General features: G+C 45.5%; 1 long non-coding RNA gene across 2 annotated transcripts in view; it reads right to left on the reverse strand.

Annotated features, from left to right (window-relative positions):
- Positions 1–1,962: 1,962 nt before the first annotated feature.
- LOC310850903 overlaps positions 1,963–12,590 on the reverse strand; it is a 30,750-nt gene continuing 20,122 nt past the window's right edge. For both annotated transcript variants that reach the window (XR_014567455.1, XR_014567456.1), the window contains 2 exons: positions 12,319–12,469; positions 1,963–2,256 (listed from right to left, as the gene is read on the reverse strand). This is a non-coding gene — a long non-coding RNA (uncharacterized lncRNA). The remainder of the gene's footprint in view (positions 2,257–12,318; positions 12,470–12,590) is intronic.

The following is a 12,590-nucleotide window of genomic DNA, read 5'->3' on the forward strand; positions in this document are numbered from 1 at the left end:
GGAGATACGTGGCCACATCCAGGGCTGGCCCACCCATGAGTCAAGGTGAGGCAACTATTTCAGGCGGCAGGATCCACTAGGGTAGCAGGTCCGGATTTTGATGTTCCTTCCCGCTTTGTTCCTGATACAGATCTTCCCTCATGCCTTCTTTCCTGGTGGGGAATGGGGTGCCATTTTGGGGTGCCAAAATGTATTGGGGCCAGCCCTGCCCATATCACAGAGCTGGTTGAAGTCATGTTTCTTCTAAAAAAATGTAAGGGTAGTACTAAGGTGATCCATACCACTGGAGATTGCATTACAGTTCTGTCCCCCCCCCCTTTAAATTTTCTGAAAAAGAGGAAGCAACACGGGATGGGGGACGGGGTAGATACCTAAGAAAAACAGCCATTTGATGATGACATCATAATGTAGATTCCCCACGAAATCTGAGTGAGCAAATTGCAATTCCCGCAGTAAGCATCTAGTATGGAAGCATCTTAAGTGGAAAAGGTTATGAAAGAAAGTATTACATGCTCCAGGGAAAGGAACTAGCTCTTTTCAGCACTGGCATGCACTACGCTTTCTAAACAATCCATAAACAACTGCTTTTCGGCAAAACTGAATAAAACTGCATCATGCTTTAGGAAGGGCTCAGAAGGCAGATTGTAGGGCACACATCCTTAGCACTTTAGGGTTTTCAAAAAACAAAAAAAACCAAACAAAATTAAAAGCCTAATTCTCAGCCATTAAACAATATTCAGCTAGCACAGGAGGAAGAAAAAAGGTGGGAGTAACTAATTCAGTCTCCCTAGTTACATTCTTAAAGTCTACATTCCCCCCCCCCTTTCAGCTTGACTGTTTCTTATGCAACAAAGGGGTTATTTTAAACACCTTCTGAAAATAGAGAATTTAAAAGATTAGCAACAATCTTGATCATGAGAAGTTCTTCAGAGCTGATGTGCAGAGAAAGAGCTTCTGAGCGTAATGGAATATTTTAGAGAAGTTGAAAGGTACCTGAATTCTAATGCACTCCCCATAATTTTAGTCATATCCACACCATACATTTAAAGCACATTTTTAACACTTCATGTCTCCCTCCTTCAAAGAACCCTGTGAATTGTAGTTTGCCTTGCACAACACCTGTAACAAACTATAGTTCCCATTATTATGGGGGGGGGAGCCATTTGTTTAAATGTATGGTTCCTGACCAGACGGTTCCTCTAGTTAACCCATCTAATAAGCACAAGGGAATTTGAAAGTACCACATTCAAAACACATCATTTCAGGTAACCCATTAGAATGCACAAGTGGGAGCTGCAAAAAAATATTACAGTGTGACGTGCTTTTGTTCAGGATCCCAACCAAGCAGCCACACCCTTCCCCAGGATACAGTGGTACTTCGGGTTACATACGCTTCGGTTTACATACGCTTCAGGTTACATATGCTAACCCAGAAATAGTGCTTCAGGTTAAGAACCTTGCTTCAGGATGAGAATAGAAATCGTGCTCTGGCGGCGCAGCAGCAGCAGGAGGCCCCATTAGCTAAAGTGGTGCTTCAGGTTAAGAACAGTTTCAGGTTAAGTACGGACCTCCGGAACGAATTAAGTGCTTAACCCGAGGTACCACTGTACTCCAATCCATTCTGCTTCTCACCCTGGTCTGCAACTGACACTCATCATCCACTGAATACAGTCTTAATTGGGCTGCTTTAGAGGGTTTATTGTCACTGGTACACACACACACACACACACACACACACACACGTCTACAAAATGGCCACGCCGTTTTCATACCCCAGCCCCAGTTTTTATAACAACTTCTGGAAGTCCACAGGTTTCCCCATCTCAAATATCGAGACACAAGACACTTGTCAAGTCAGCTGCATCTTTAGTGGGAGATGGAGACATTTTTACCTTCAGGTTGTGGGCCAATGGAGACTAGTCCTTTGAAGCAAATGGGTCAGTGCTCCACCAACCTCAGCCTGATAATTTTTGTGGCCCTTTTCTGAACCTTTCCCAACTCTCCTCATAAATATCCTTTAAAAGTATAGTGTATATTTTGAGGCTATTCCAGCAGCAGCCTGTAACACCTTTGTTTCAGCTTTGTTTTTGTTCAAGGGAGCGTGTCTCTCCCCACACATACACACCCTGGCCATGCTCCCAAACAGCATGAGATGTTCTGCACACTCTCCTCGTCCTCCAGGATCCAATTACAGCACAGGCCCGGCTTATCGTCAACAAGGGAACCCTGTTCAGCCTCTCGAGTCAGCACCTGTTACTTCACAAATGAACTTGTAAAATGGATGTTTCCATGCAACAGAGCATACATGGAGCAAAAACGTCTTCTAAGCTGCCACTCCAGGGATCAGGCAACCAAACAGTTGCATGGTGAAGCAAGATCATTAGCCAAAAAGCTTGAGCAAGACTCCTGTGGGAGTCATTAAAATGATCACTTATTAGGGGAGAGAAACGTTTAGATTGAGACACCAAACGTAAAAGTGTTGTGTGTGCTTTTAAAGAAGTTAAACAAATAGTTCAAGTACTGGGGTAGCCACTCTCCACTTTGGAGAGGAGTAACCTTTAAATAGCAGTGGTGCAGAGTTTTGCCATTAAATTATGCATGGGGCCCACTTAGCTGAGATGGCTTTTAGAAGGTGGGTAGGAACGTCATAGGTATAAAATCATGAATGGAAAAAGTGAATAGAGAGATATCCCCCCCCCCCCAAAAAATATCCCCTCATAGTACAGTGGTACCTTGGGTTACATATGCTTCAGGTTACATACGCTTCAGGTTACAGACTCCGCTAACCCAGAAATAGTACCTCGGGTTAAGAACTTTGCTTCAGGATGAGAACAGAAATCATGCTCCAGCGGCATGGCGGCAGCAGGAGGCCCCATTAGCTAAAGTGGTGCTTCAGGTTAAGGACAGTTTCAGCTTAAGAACGGACCTCCGGAATGAATTAAGTACTTAACCCGAGATACCACTGTACTAAAAACCTGATTAACCAAACAAAACAGAAATGTTGAAAGAGTAAAGAAAGTATGTCTTCAAACCACACATGATTAACATATGGAATTCACTACCGCAAGATGTAGGAATGACCACCAACTTGGATGGCTTTAAAAGGCGGTTGGACAAATAAATAGTGATATAGCCATCAGTGGCTTCTCACCAGGCTGCCTGTTTTCTCTCTCTCTACTGTCCGATGCATTAGGCCCCTGAACTCCAGTTGTTGGGAGTCACAAATGAGAAGAGCACTGCTACACTCAGGTCCTGCTTTCGGGCTTCCCCTTGGGGCATCCGGTTGGCCATAGTGAAAACAGGACACTGGAGTAGATAGGCCTTTGGTCTGATCCAACAGGCCATAGCAAAGACCCGTTTGAAACCCCAGAGAGCTACTGCCAGTCAGTGTAGACAGTGCTGAGCTAGATGGACCAATGGTCTGACACAATGTTAGGCAGCTTCCTATGTTCTTATGAACTGCCTCTCGTCTATTTTAATGTCTTATACCATGAGGCAAATCTCGTTTTTGCACACCCAGCCCAGCTTTAAAAATCTGCTATCTTTAAAACCTCCTGTTTTTTTCAAATTCTCCACTTCTTCAGTCTCATAATGTGATTTTACCCTTTATCACATTAATTCAGTTGTCATTATACTAAGATCGAAACTAGCTCTGCAACATAAAGTAATAAAGCAGATCGCAAGCACTATCCTTTTTCTCATACACACACAGAATACCCCTTCTAAGATAAAGATGGCTATTATACACAGATACCTATGGATGACTGTTTTTGGCTTTAAAAACATACCTTAATTTATTTGCTTTGGACCTAGTAAAAAACCCAAACTTGCACATACACTAAAATGCATGTACACAATTATGTGGTGGCTAGTGGTAGACTTTAGACAGGATTCTTCAAATCTCCACTCAGCTATGAGGTGAAGGTAAAGGACCCCTGGATGGTTAAATCCAGTCAAAGGCGACTATGGGGTTGTGGCGTCCATGCCCATCTTACTTTCAGGCCGAGGGAGCCGGTGTTTGTCCACAGACAGCTTTCTGGGTCATGTGGCCAGCATAACTAAACCACTTCTGGTGTAACATGCAACGTGACAGAAACCAGAGCACACGGAAACACTGTTTACCTTCCTGCCACAGCAGTACCTATTTATCTACTTGCACTAGTGTGAATCAGGTGGGCTATCCCATGATCCAGCTGTTAAAAAGTGCAATGACTGAGCTAACATGTTGCCCCAGTAGCATTAGACCAAGCCATTTAGAAGCATGACTGGCTGTGCATGATGCAAATCAAGGCGAACATAGAGACTATTGTGTCTTCGGTAGGTTTTTTTGCAGTGCTGGTGCCAGGCAGGATTTGCATTCCGTTAATATCACATCAGCAAACACAACTCAGTGGATTGTTGGCCTCTGCCATTTGCATGCCTCTGTGGTTTTCAATGCAACATAGCTACATACCCTTTTAGTAGTACCAGCACCAGAATTCAATTATTATTCTACTGGTATTGCTATTGCTTACTGTTCATTTACTACTCATTGTAGGGAAAGCACAAGAAAGAATTGAAATGTTGTCATTCCTAAACAGAGGAGCTTACTAGATCCTGAACGCAGAAAGCTGCCCTATACTGAGCCAAAACAGTGGTCCACCAAGTATTGTCCACACTGACTTGCGGTGACTCTGTAGGATTTCAGACAGGAGGCATTCTCAGTAGTGCAAACCTAAGAAGAACATAAGGAGAGCCCTGATGGATCAAGTCAAAGGCCCATGTCGTCTGGCATCCTGTTCTCACAGTGGCTAACCAGATGCCTATCAGAGGAAGCCCAAAAGCAGGACTTGAGTGCAACAGCACTCTGCCCGCTTGTGATTCCCAGCCAGTGGTGTAGCGTGGGGGGTGCAGGGGGGGCGGCCGCACCGGGCGCAACATCTGGGGGTTAGGGGGCGCAATTCCACGGGTTAGGGGGCACAAATTACTTGCCTTGCCCCGGGTGCTGACAACCCACTCTATGCCACTGTTCCCAGCAACTGACATTCAGAGACATATTGCCTCTTATAGGATTTTTTGTGTGCCATTCAACACAAGGTTCCAAGGGGGGTTACAGGATAAAAATGCAACATCAAAATCAGGGAATCAGGTGGCCACTCAGGCATGGTTTGAGTGCAACAGCGCTCTCCCTTTCTGCAGTTTCCAGGAACGGGTATTCAGAAGCATTACTGCCTCCAACAGTGAAAGTAAAAGATAGCCACCAGTGTTAGTAGCCATTTGTTGGGGCCCAACGGCTCCTAGCTGGAGGGCTGTGGGCCAGCCAAAATTTGTTACCCTGCAATAGTGGGGAAAGTTTGGACCTCCAGGTGTTGTTGGACTCTGAATGCCGGTTGCTGGGAATTGTAGTTGGAGAGAGTTGTTGCACTCAGGTCCTACTTGTGAGTTTCCTGTAGGCAACCTGGTTGGCCATAGGATGCTGGACTAGATGGGTCATTGGCTTGACCCAGCAGGCTCTCCTGATGCTATGTTATCTGTAGACAGCTGACAATCCAGGAATTTGCCTTTCTGCCTGTCCAAGTATTATGTGGGGCATATTTCTGGTGATCCCACAGAAGTGGGGCCTGTCCTGTTGTGCATCTCCCAACCGCCAAGAAGCAGTAGCTGGCAGATCTGTGCTGAGGCATGGCAGAGCTCCCTGACATTTGCTATCGCTTGTGTCATGCTATTTATTATTTAGTAGGCCCTAGCAGCAGGAGCATGCTCAGTGGGGCCTTGCGCACGCAGGTGTGTGATTTATTATGTCTCTTTGCATGAGTGGGTGGCATGGATGCATAAATGGCAAGGGTGGAAAACACGCTCCCCACCCCCCACCTTGCTCATTTCTTGTTTATTCATTTTTAAATTCTAGGTGTTAAGTAGTCCCATAAAAGCTTTCGTCTCCTTACTAATGCTTTACATTCATTGCTATCAACCCAATTTAGGAAAGAAAAAGAAATGGAGATGAAGCATCTGTTAGTAGGTCCCTGCCTCTGCTACCCTGTGGATCTCACTGTGGTTTCTTGGTTACATTAATTCGCATACTTGCAACCCCTTCCACCTTTGCATTTTAAAAATAGCTGGCCAGTTTTCTTCATTTTATGAATTTGGAGAACAGATGTCCATAAATGTGCTCATTAGATGTTAGTCATTCTGTTCTATCCAGCAGTGATAAATGCATTGATGTGGTTTCGGGTACCAAATACCAGCGTAAAAAACTCTGGGTTGTATACAATGTTAGTCCTACAGAAAGTAGAGCCATTTAAATTAATGGACATTGCTAACTTAGGTCCATTAACTTCCATGGGTCTACTGTAAGTGAAACTTAGTTGGAGGCAACCATCGATTGAGACCATCTATGGCCAAGAACATAAGAGCAGCCCTGCTGGATCAAGCCAATGGCCCATCTAATCCAACATTGTGTTCTCACAATGGACAACCAGATGCCTGCAGGAAACTCAAGGAGGATCTGAGCACCAAGCACGCTCCCCTCCTGTGGTCTCCAGCAACTGGTACTGTATTTGGAAGCATTGCTGCGGCTACTAAGCTATGGTGGGCTGCATGCAACTAAGTCTTAGACTAAACCCATTGAAACTAGTGGTACTAAGTGAGTCCTGCCTATCACTTTCAATGGGTTTACTCTGAGTAGGACTAACTGGAGACAGCCCAATAGCTATGTTCTACCTCTACTTTTAGAGGCAGGATGTCTCCAAATACCAGTTTGCTGTGGATCACAAGTGGGGAGAGTTGCTGTTGCACTCAGGTCCTGCTTGAGAATTTCCCATTGAGTCATCTGGTTGGCCACTGTGAGATGAAATTGCAGGACCAAATGGGCCTTTGGCCTGATCCAGTAGGTTCTTATGGCTTAGTGCAGGAATCACTGAGTGAACATAGGTTGTCCCTGATCCTGACCTCAACACATTCCCCTGAAGGGTTCAACAGGGGCATAGGCAGGTATGCTTGCAGAGTACAGTGACGGTCCCTTTGCCGGGTCCCCAATTTACTGAGAGGACCAAGAGCAGTGGGTCCCCAGGGGGTACTCAAGGGTACACAGTACCAGCACCTCTATTTTGTTGTTGTTAAAAAGTGTGGCACTTACTGCAACAACTTCATGGTGAGTACCGGCACCTATTTTTGTAGAAAAAAAGCACTGACCGAGAGTCACATATACATTTTGGGTTACTTATATGTGTTGTTTTCCTGATGCATGTTAAGAGTGAGGGAATTGGGTTCTCCAAGTGTTGCTGGACTACAACTCCCACTTATGGCTGACATTTGGCCATGGTGGCTGGGGTTGATGGCCATTAGATGCCAACAACACCTTGAGGACCACAGGTTCCCCATCTCTGATAGATGTACTCCCACCCTAGGATCAACTGGTAAAGCAGGCATAGGGAAACATTGGCCCTCCAGATGCTGCTGAAGTATAGCTCCCACCATCCCAGGCCATTGGTTATGATTGCTGGGGCTGATGGGAGTTGTAGTTCAGTAACATCTGAATAGCCAAAGGTCTCCCATCTCTGTGGTAAAGGGTGGAGCATAAATCCCATAAATATAAACAAGTACCTGGCCACGTGGAAGGAGATTATAAGGGTTGTAAATATTGGTGATTTTTTCCCTAGGAGTTTATCATTAAAAAGAGGGAAACGCTTAATGGAATTGAGTGGGGAAACTCAGGCTCTAGAAGGAGAAGCAACTGGAAACAATGTCTTTGGGCAGGAAATGTGCCTTGGGTGTCCACTTATGCATCACCACACAGGAGGAAATGCATCACCAGATGAGGAAAAGCACCAGAAAGGGCACAGGGTTTACATAAAAGTTGCACATGCTAACTTTGCTGAGACCCACCTGGTGTGACCTTGCAACCCACCTGGTGTAGCCTCGTGACCCACTGATTGAAGATCTATGGGTTGGTGGACCTTGAGATGCTAGAGCAGGCATAGGAAAACTCGGCCCTCCAGATGTTTTTGGCCTACAATTCCCATCATCCCTAGCTAACAGGACCAGTGGTCAGGGATGATGGGAATTGTAGTCCCAAAAAACATCTGGAGGGCCGAGTTTGCCTATGCCTGTGCTAGAGGAAAGGAGATCCCATAAGCCTGTAGCTTCTTGCATGTGGAATTTCAGGGTTGTCTCCAATTAAGTCCTTCTCAGATTAGACTCATTGACCTAAGTTAGTCATGCCTGTCAATATCAATGGGTCTACTCTGAGTAGGACTAGGTTTGGCTGCAACTCCAAGTCTTGCCTGCCCTAGACTGTGTTATTCACCTCTGGCCCTATTGAATTGAGAACTAGACTCCCCACCATTTATTTTTATTAACACTATTTATATGCCACTCTCTCATAAAACATCAGGGCAGTGGACAACACTATAAAAATTTTTTTAAAAACCTAATATATATATATATATATACTTTTACACGGGAAGACACCCGAGGACACCAAAACCTGCATATATATATATATATATATATATATATATATATATATCAGGACAATCATTAAAATGGCTGGATACTCAAGAAAATTTTAAACAACTGCAGAGACTTGTTGGCATAACAAAGTCTTCAAGAGATCCCTGAAAGTTAAAGGATGGATCTGGCAACACCAACTGGTTGGGGCTAATCAGGTTTCTGCAGCAAATGGTGCCCATGCAGATGCTCTCACTGATCAACCTGGGGTATAAGGAATCAGGTAGTCCTCAAGGTATCCTCTTCTCAAGTTGTTCAGGGCTTTCTTTATGTGTCAACACAATTTGATCTCTTGGGGATGCGTCCTTAAACTCTTCTGTACCTGCTGCAATTTCCCCCATCAGAAGCTGCAAACATGTGCTTAGAACACCAGATGATGGAAAGCAGCTTGGTTTTTTAAGGGGGTCGAGGTGTTACACCCTCCCCTCCCTGTGAATTCCACCTTCCTTGCTAGCTGCACTGTCAAGAGCAATCTTTGGAGCAGTTATCCAGGGGTCTACTCAACAGAATGATTGGGCTGGCTTTTTTGGATGGAGTGAAGGAATATACATTACCATGTAAAGAGGAAGTCTCCGTTAGATCATTAAATTCAGAAGTATGACACATTGCCATCCCAAAAGCGCCCCTGCAAGACTGTTACACCCAAGTCTAAAAATCACCCTACAGGACCACCATCCCTCACTTTAGTTTCTCAGACATGCACTAGCAGAGGAACATGATAAAAGACACAACGCCGAATAAATCTTTACAGCGAAGTTAAATGCAATAGAAGGTGATCATAAGACACGGGGCTTGCCCATGTAGTACATCTCATGCAGGATGTAGCCAACCGATTCTGATTTTATTTTAGCTTTTTTGAATTAACAGGAGAGCTGAAGTTGCATCTTTTGCTCCTGCCATGTACACTCACAGACACACACCCCATGCGCCACTGCCTCCTCTTGTCGGCTTCTTCTAGCCAGTTCTCCCACCACAGGGACCTGAGCAAGCAAACACACCCAGCCAGCATCACACAATACTCATGCATGCCAAAGAATCACTGTTGCAAGATGACGCAATGATGAACTAAGTGGTGCAATGGAGGGATGTGTGAGTGCATAGGAGATCCTGCATAGGCAGCAATGCCCAACAGCTTACCAGCAGCATTTCTAAAAATAAACAGTATGATTTATTATTCCCCCTCCCTCAATGCCACATTCCCTGGAGGTGGCTGCACATGGCAGTCTTATATTATTCTGCTGCACTCTGCGCAAATGTGGTCCCCCCCCCCCCACTGCATCAGACCCGAGGATGGGATAGGAAGGATTCCCAAAGGTGTTGTTTACATTACAGAGGGCTATTTATTTCTTGCATTGGTTTATTTCTTGCATTTACAGTATTTACATCTGGGTGGCTCACTAATATTTGTTTAAAAATACAATAAATTTAAAACAATAAAACCAGTTATAAGCAAATATAAAAGAAGCATAAGAGAAGTCCCCCTAAAAGCTAGCAAAGACATAGCAGCATAAAGATTCCTTTCAAGCCAGCAAAGGGGAAAAGGAAGCTTTGTGCAAGATTTTAAAATCTCCAGGAGTGGCACCATTATGCCACAGGGCACTTTAGGAACATAGCAAGCAGACCTGCACTGACTCAAACTATTGCTCCATCCCTCTCAGTATTGTCTACACTGGATGACAGTGAGTCCCCAGAATTTCGGACAAGATACATTCCCAGCCATAGGTGTCTGCAGGATCAGACCAAAGTCCCACCAAGTCCAGTCTCCTGTCCTCAAAGTGGCCAATCAGATGGCTGCAGCAGTGGCGTAGCATGGGGGGTGCAAGGGGGGCCAGCCGCACCGGGTGCAACATCTGGGGGTTAGGGTTAGGGGGCGCAAATCCACGGGTTAGGGGGTGCAAATTACTTGCCTTGCCCCGGGTGCTGACAACCCACGCTACGCCACTGGGCTGCAGGAAGACCACAGGCAGGGCATGAAGGCAGCAACCCTCCCTCTCTATTACTCATAAGAATATCTTGGCTGCTGCATCTAGTCCAGCATTCTCTTCTCACAGTGGCCAACCAGATAGATGCCCATGGGTACAACAGCAATAAATAACAGTGGGTTGCACCCCAAATAAGTTCTAGTCAAAGTATATGCATTGAAATTAATAAACCTAAGTTAAACATGTCCACCACTTTCAATCTGAGTAGAATTAACCTTTGATATAACCCAGTATTAGTATATACTGGCGTTTGAAACAGTAAGGTAAAGGTAAAGGGACCCCTGACTATTAGGTCCAGTTGTGGCCGACTCTGGGATTGCGCGCTCATCTCGCTTTACTGGCCGAGGGAGCTGGCGTACAGATTCCAGGTCATGTGGCCAGCATGACTAAGCCGCTTCTGGCGAACCAGAGCAGCAGCACACGGAAACACCGTTTACCTTCCCGCCGGAGCGGTACCTATTTATCTATTTGCACTTTGATGTGCTTTCGAACTGCTAGGTTGGCAGGAGCAGGGACTGAGCAACGGGAGTTCACCCTGTCACAGGGATTTGAACCACCGACCTTCTGATCGGCAAGTCCTAGGCTCTGTGATTTAACCCACAGCGAAATAGTACAAGGCTTTAAAAAGCAGAACTCATCAAGTAGCAGGATACCAGTAACAGAGGTCCAGCTCTTCAGGAGTTAGGAGAGCTCCTAGGAAAGGCAGACTCTCACCAGAAGAGCCCACCTCTCTGATGAAAGTGCAAATAATTTAAACAGCCAGGCACTGTGGCACTATTGAATGACCTTGGATTGCACAAACTGCAAGGAAACCTCGAGAAAAGAGCGATTTGTGAGCCGATGTAGCCGTTTTTCTCTCAAAAAAGGTCTGAGCCGCTGCTCCCAGTTCAGAATCTGGAGAAAGGGAATTTCACCTCCTCTCAAAGAGGTCTATCCAATGAATAATAAATTTTGAGGTGCTGAGAGACTCACCTGGTTAAGTGATCTAATTGTCAGAATACTAGCTATCGGGGGTATAGAAGTCCTAGTCATCCTATCACATTGATTTCCTCAAGTTGGAGAAGGGAATGTGCATCATCTGGAGATGGAACATTCTCTGTTGTAGTTGGAATTTACATCCTTCATTAAATCCAGGGTAGTAAACGTGGTACCTCTGGGCGCCATCTTGTGGAAGATTAACGACACAGCAAGAGTAGCACGTAAAGGATTTGTTTGCACAATTGGATGGTTATGCATATCCCACCCTTCAAGGTAAAAACGGCAACAAAAGGTCACATAGAGAAGACTAAAATCAACAACTAAAAATACAACACAACAAGCAAGCAGAACAAAAATGGTGGGTAAAGCAACCCCTGGCTTGATGCAGGAAATCCACAACAGATGAATTCCTAGGCTGTGCGTGAAGAACTCCAGTGATTGGGGAGCCCACCACCCTGTGCTAGGGAACTGGTTCTGGGAAGGGCTATAGTTCAGTGGCTGAGCATCTTCCTTGCATCCAGGAAGTCCCAGGTACAATCCCTGGAATCTCCAGGCAGGGCTGGGAATGCCCTCTGCCTGAAAAGCCATGCCACTCAGTGCAGACAATACTGGACCAATGGACTGGCTCAGTACAAACATCTTCAAGTTTTAAGGCGAAGGCCTGTAGCACTGTGGTAGAGCATATGCTTGGCATGTAGAATGTTCCGGGTTCAATCCCTAGCAGGGCTGGGAATGTCCCCCTTCTGAAAAACTCTGGAAAGCCGTTGCCAGTCCATGTAGACAAAACAATGCTAGATGGAGCAACTGTCTGACTTTGTCAGGCAACCTCCTATGTGATTCAGATTTTTTCTAGTTATAAGACACATAACACACCTGGCAGCACATTTGGGGAGGGGATGGTGCTTCTCCAGTGCTTTTGGAAAGCGCTCACATCTCGATCCTTCTTAAAAGCCCTAATGAGCGCCCACATCTCCAACTAGCCGAACCAGGAGCGAGGCGTGGAACCTAGAGCAGCAGAAAATCTATGTACAAGAGAGAGCAAGAGAGAGCTATTTTTAGCCAGCCGGCGAGTAGGGGGCGTGCGTCTCTGTGTGTACACGCATCACCCATTTCTCCGCACACAACACAATTTTATTCAGACAC

This window comes from Podarcis gaigeae (genome assembly GCF_964106915.1).
Source record: "Podarcis gaigeae genome assembly, chromosome: 8".
NCBI lineage: Eukaryota > Metazoa > Chordata > Lepidosauria > Squamata > Lacertidae > Podarcis > Podarcis gaigeae.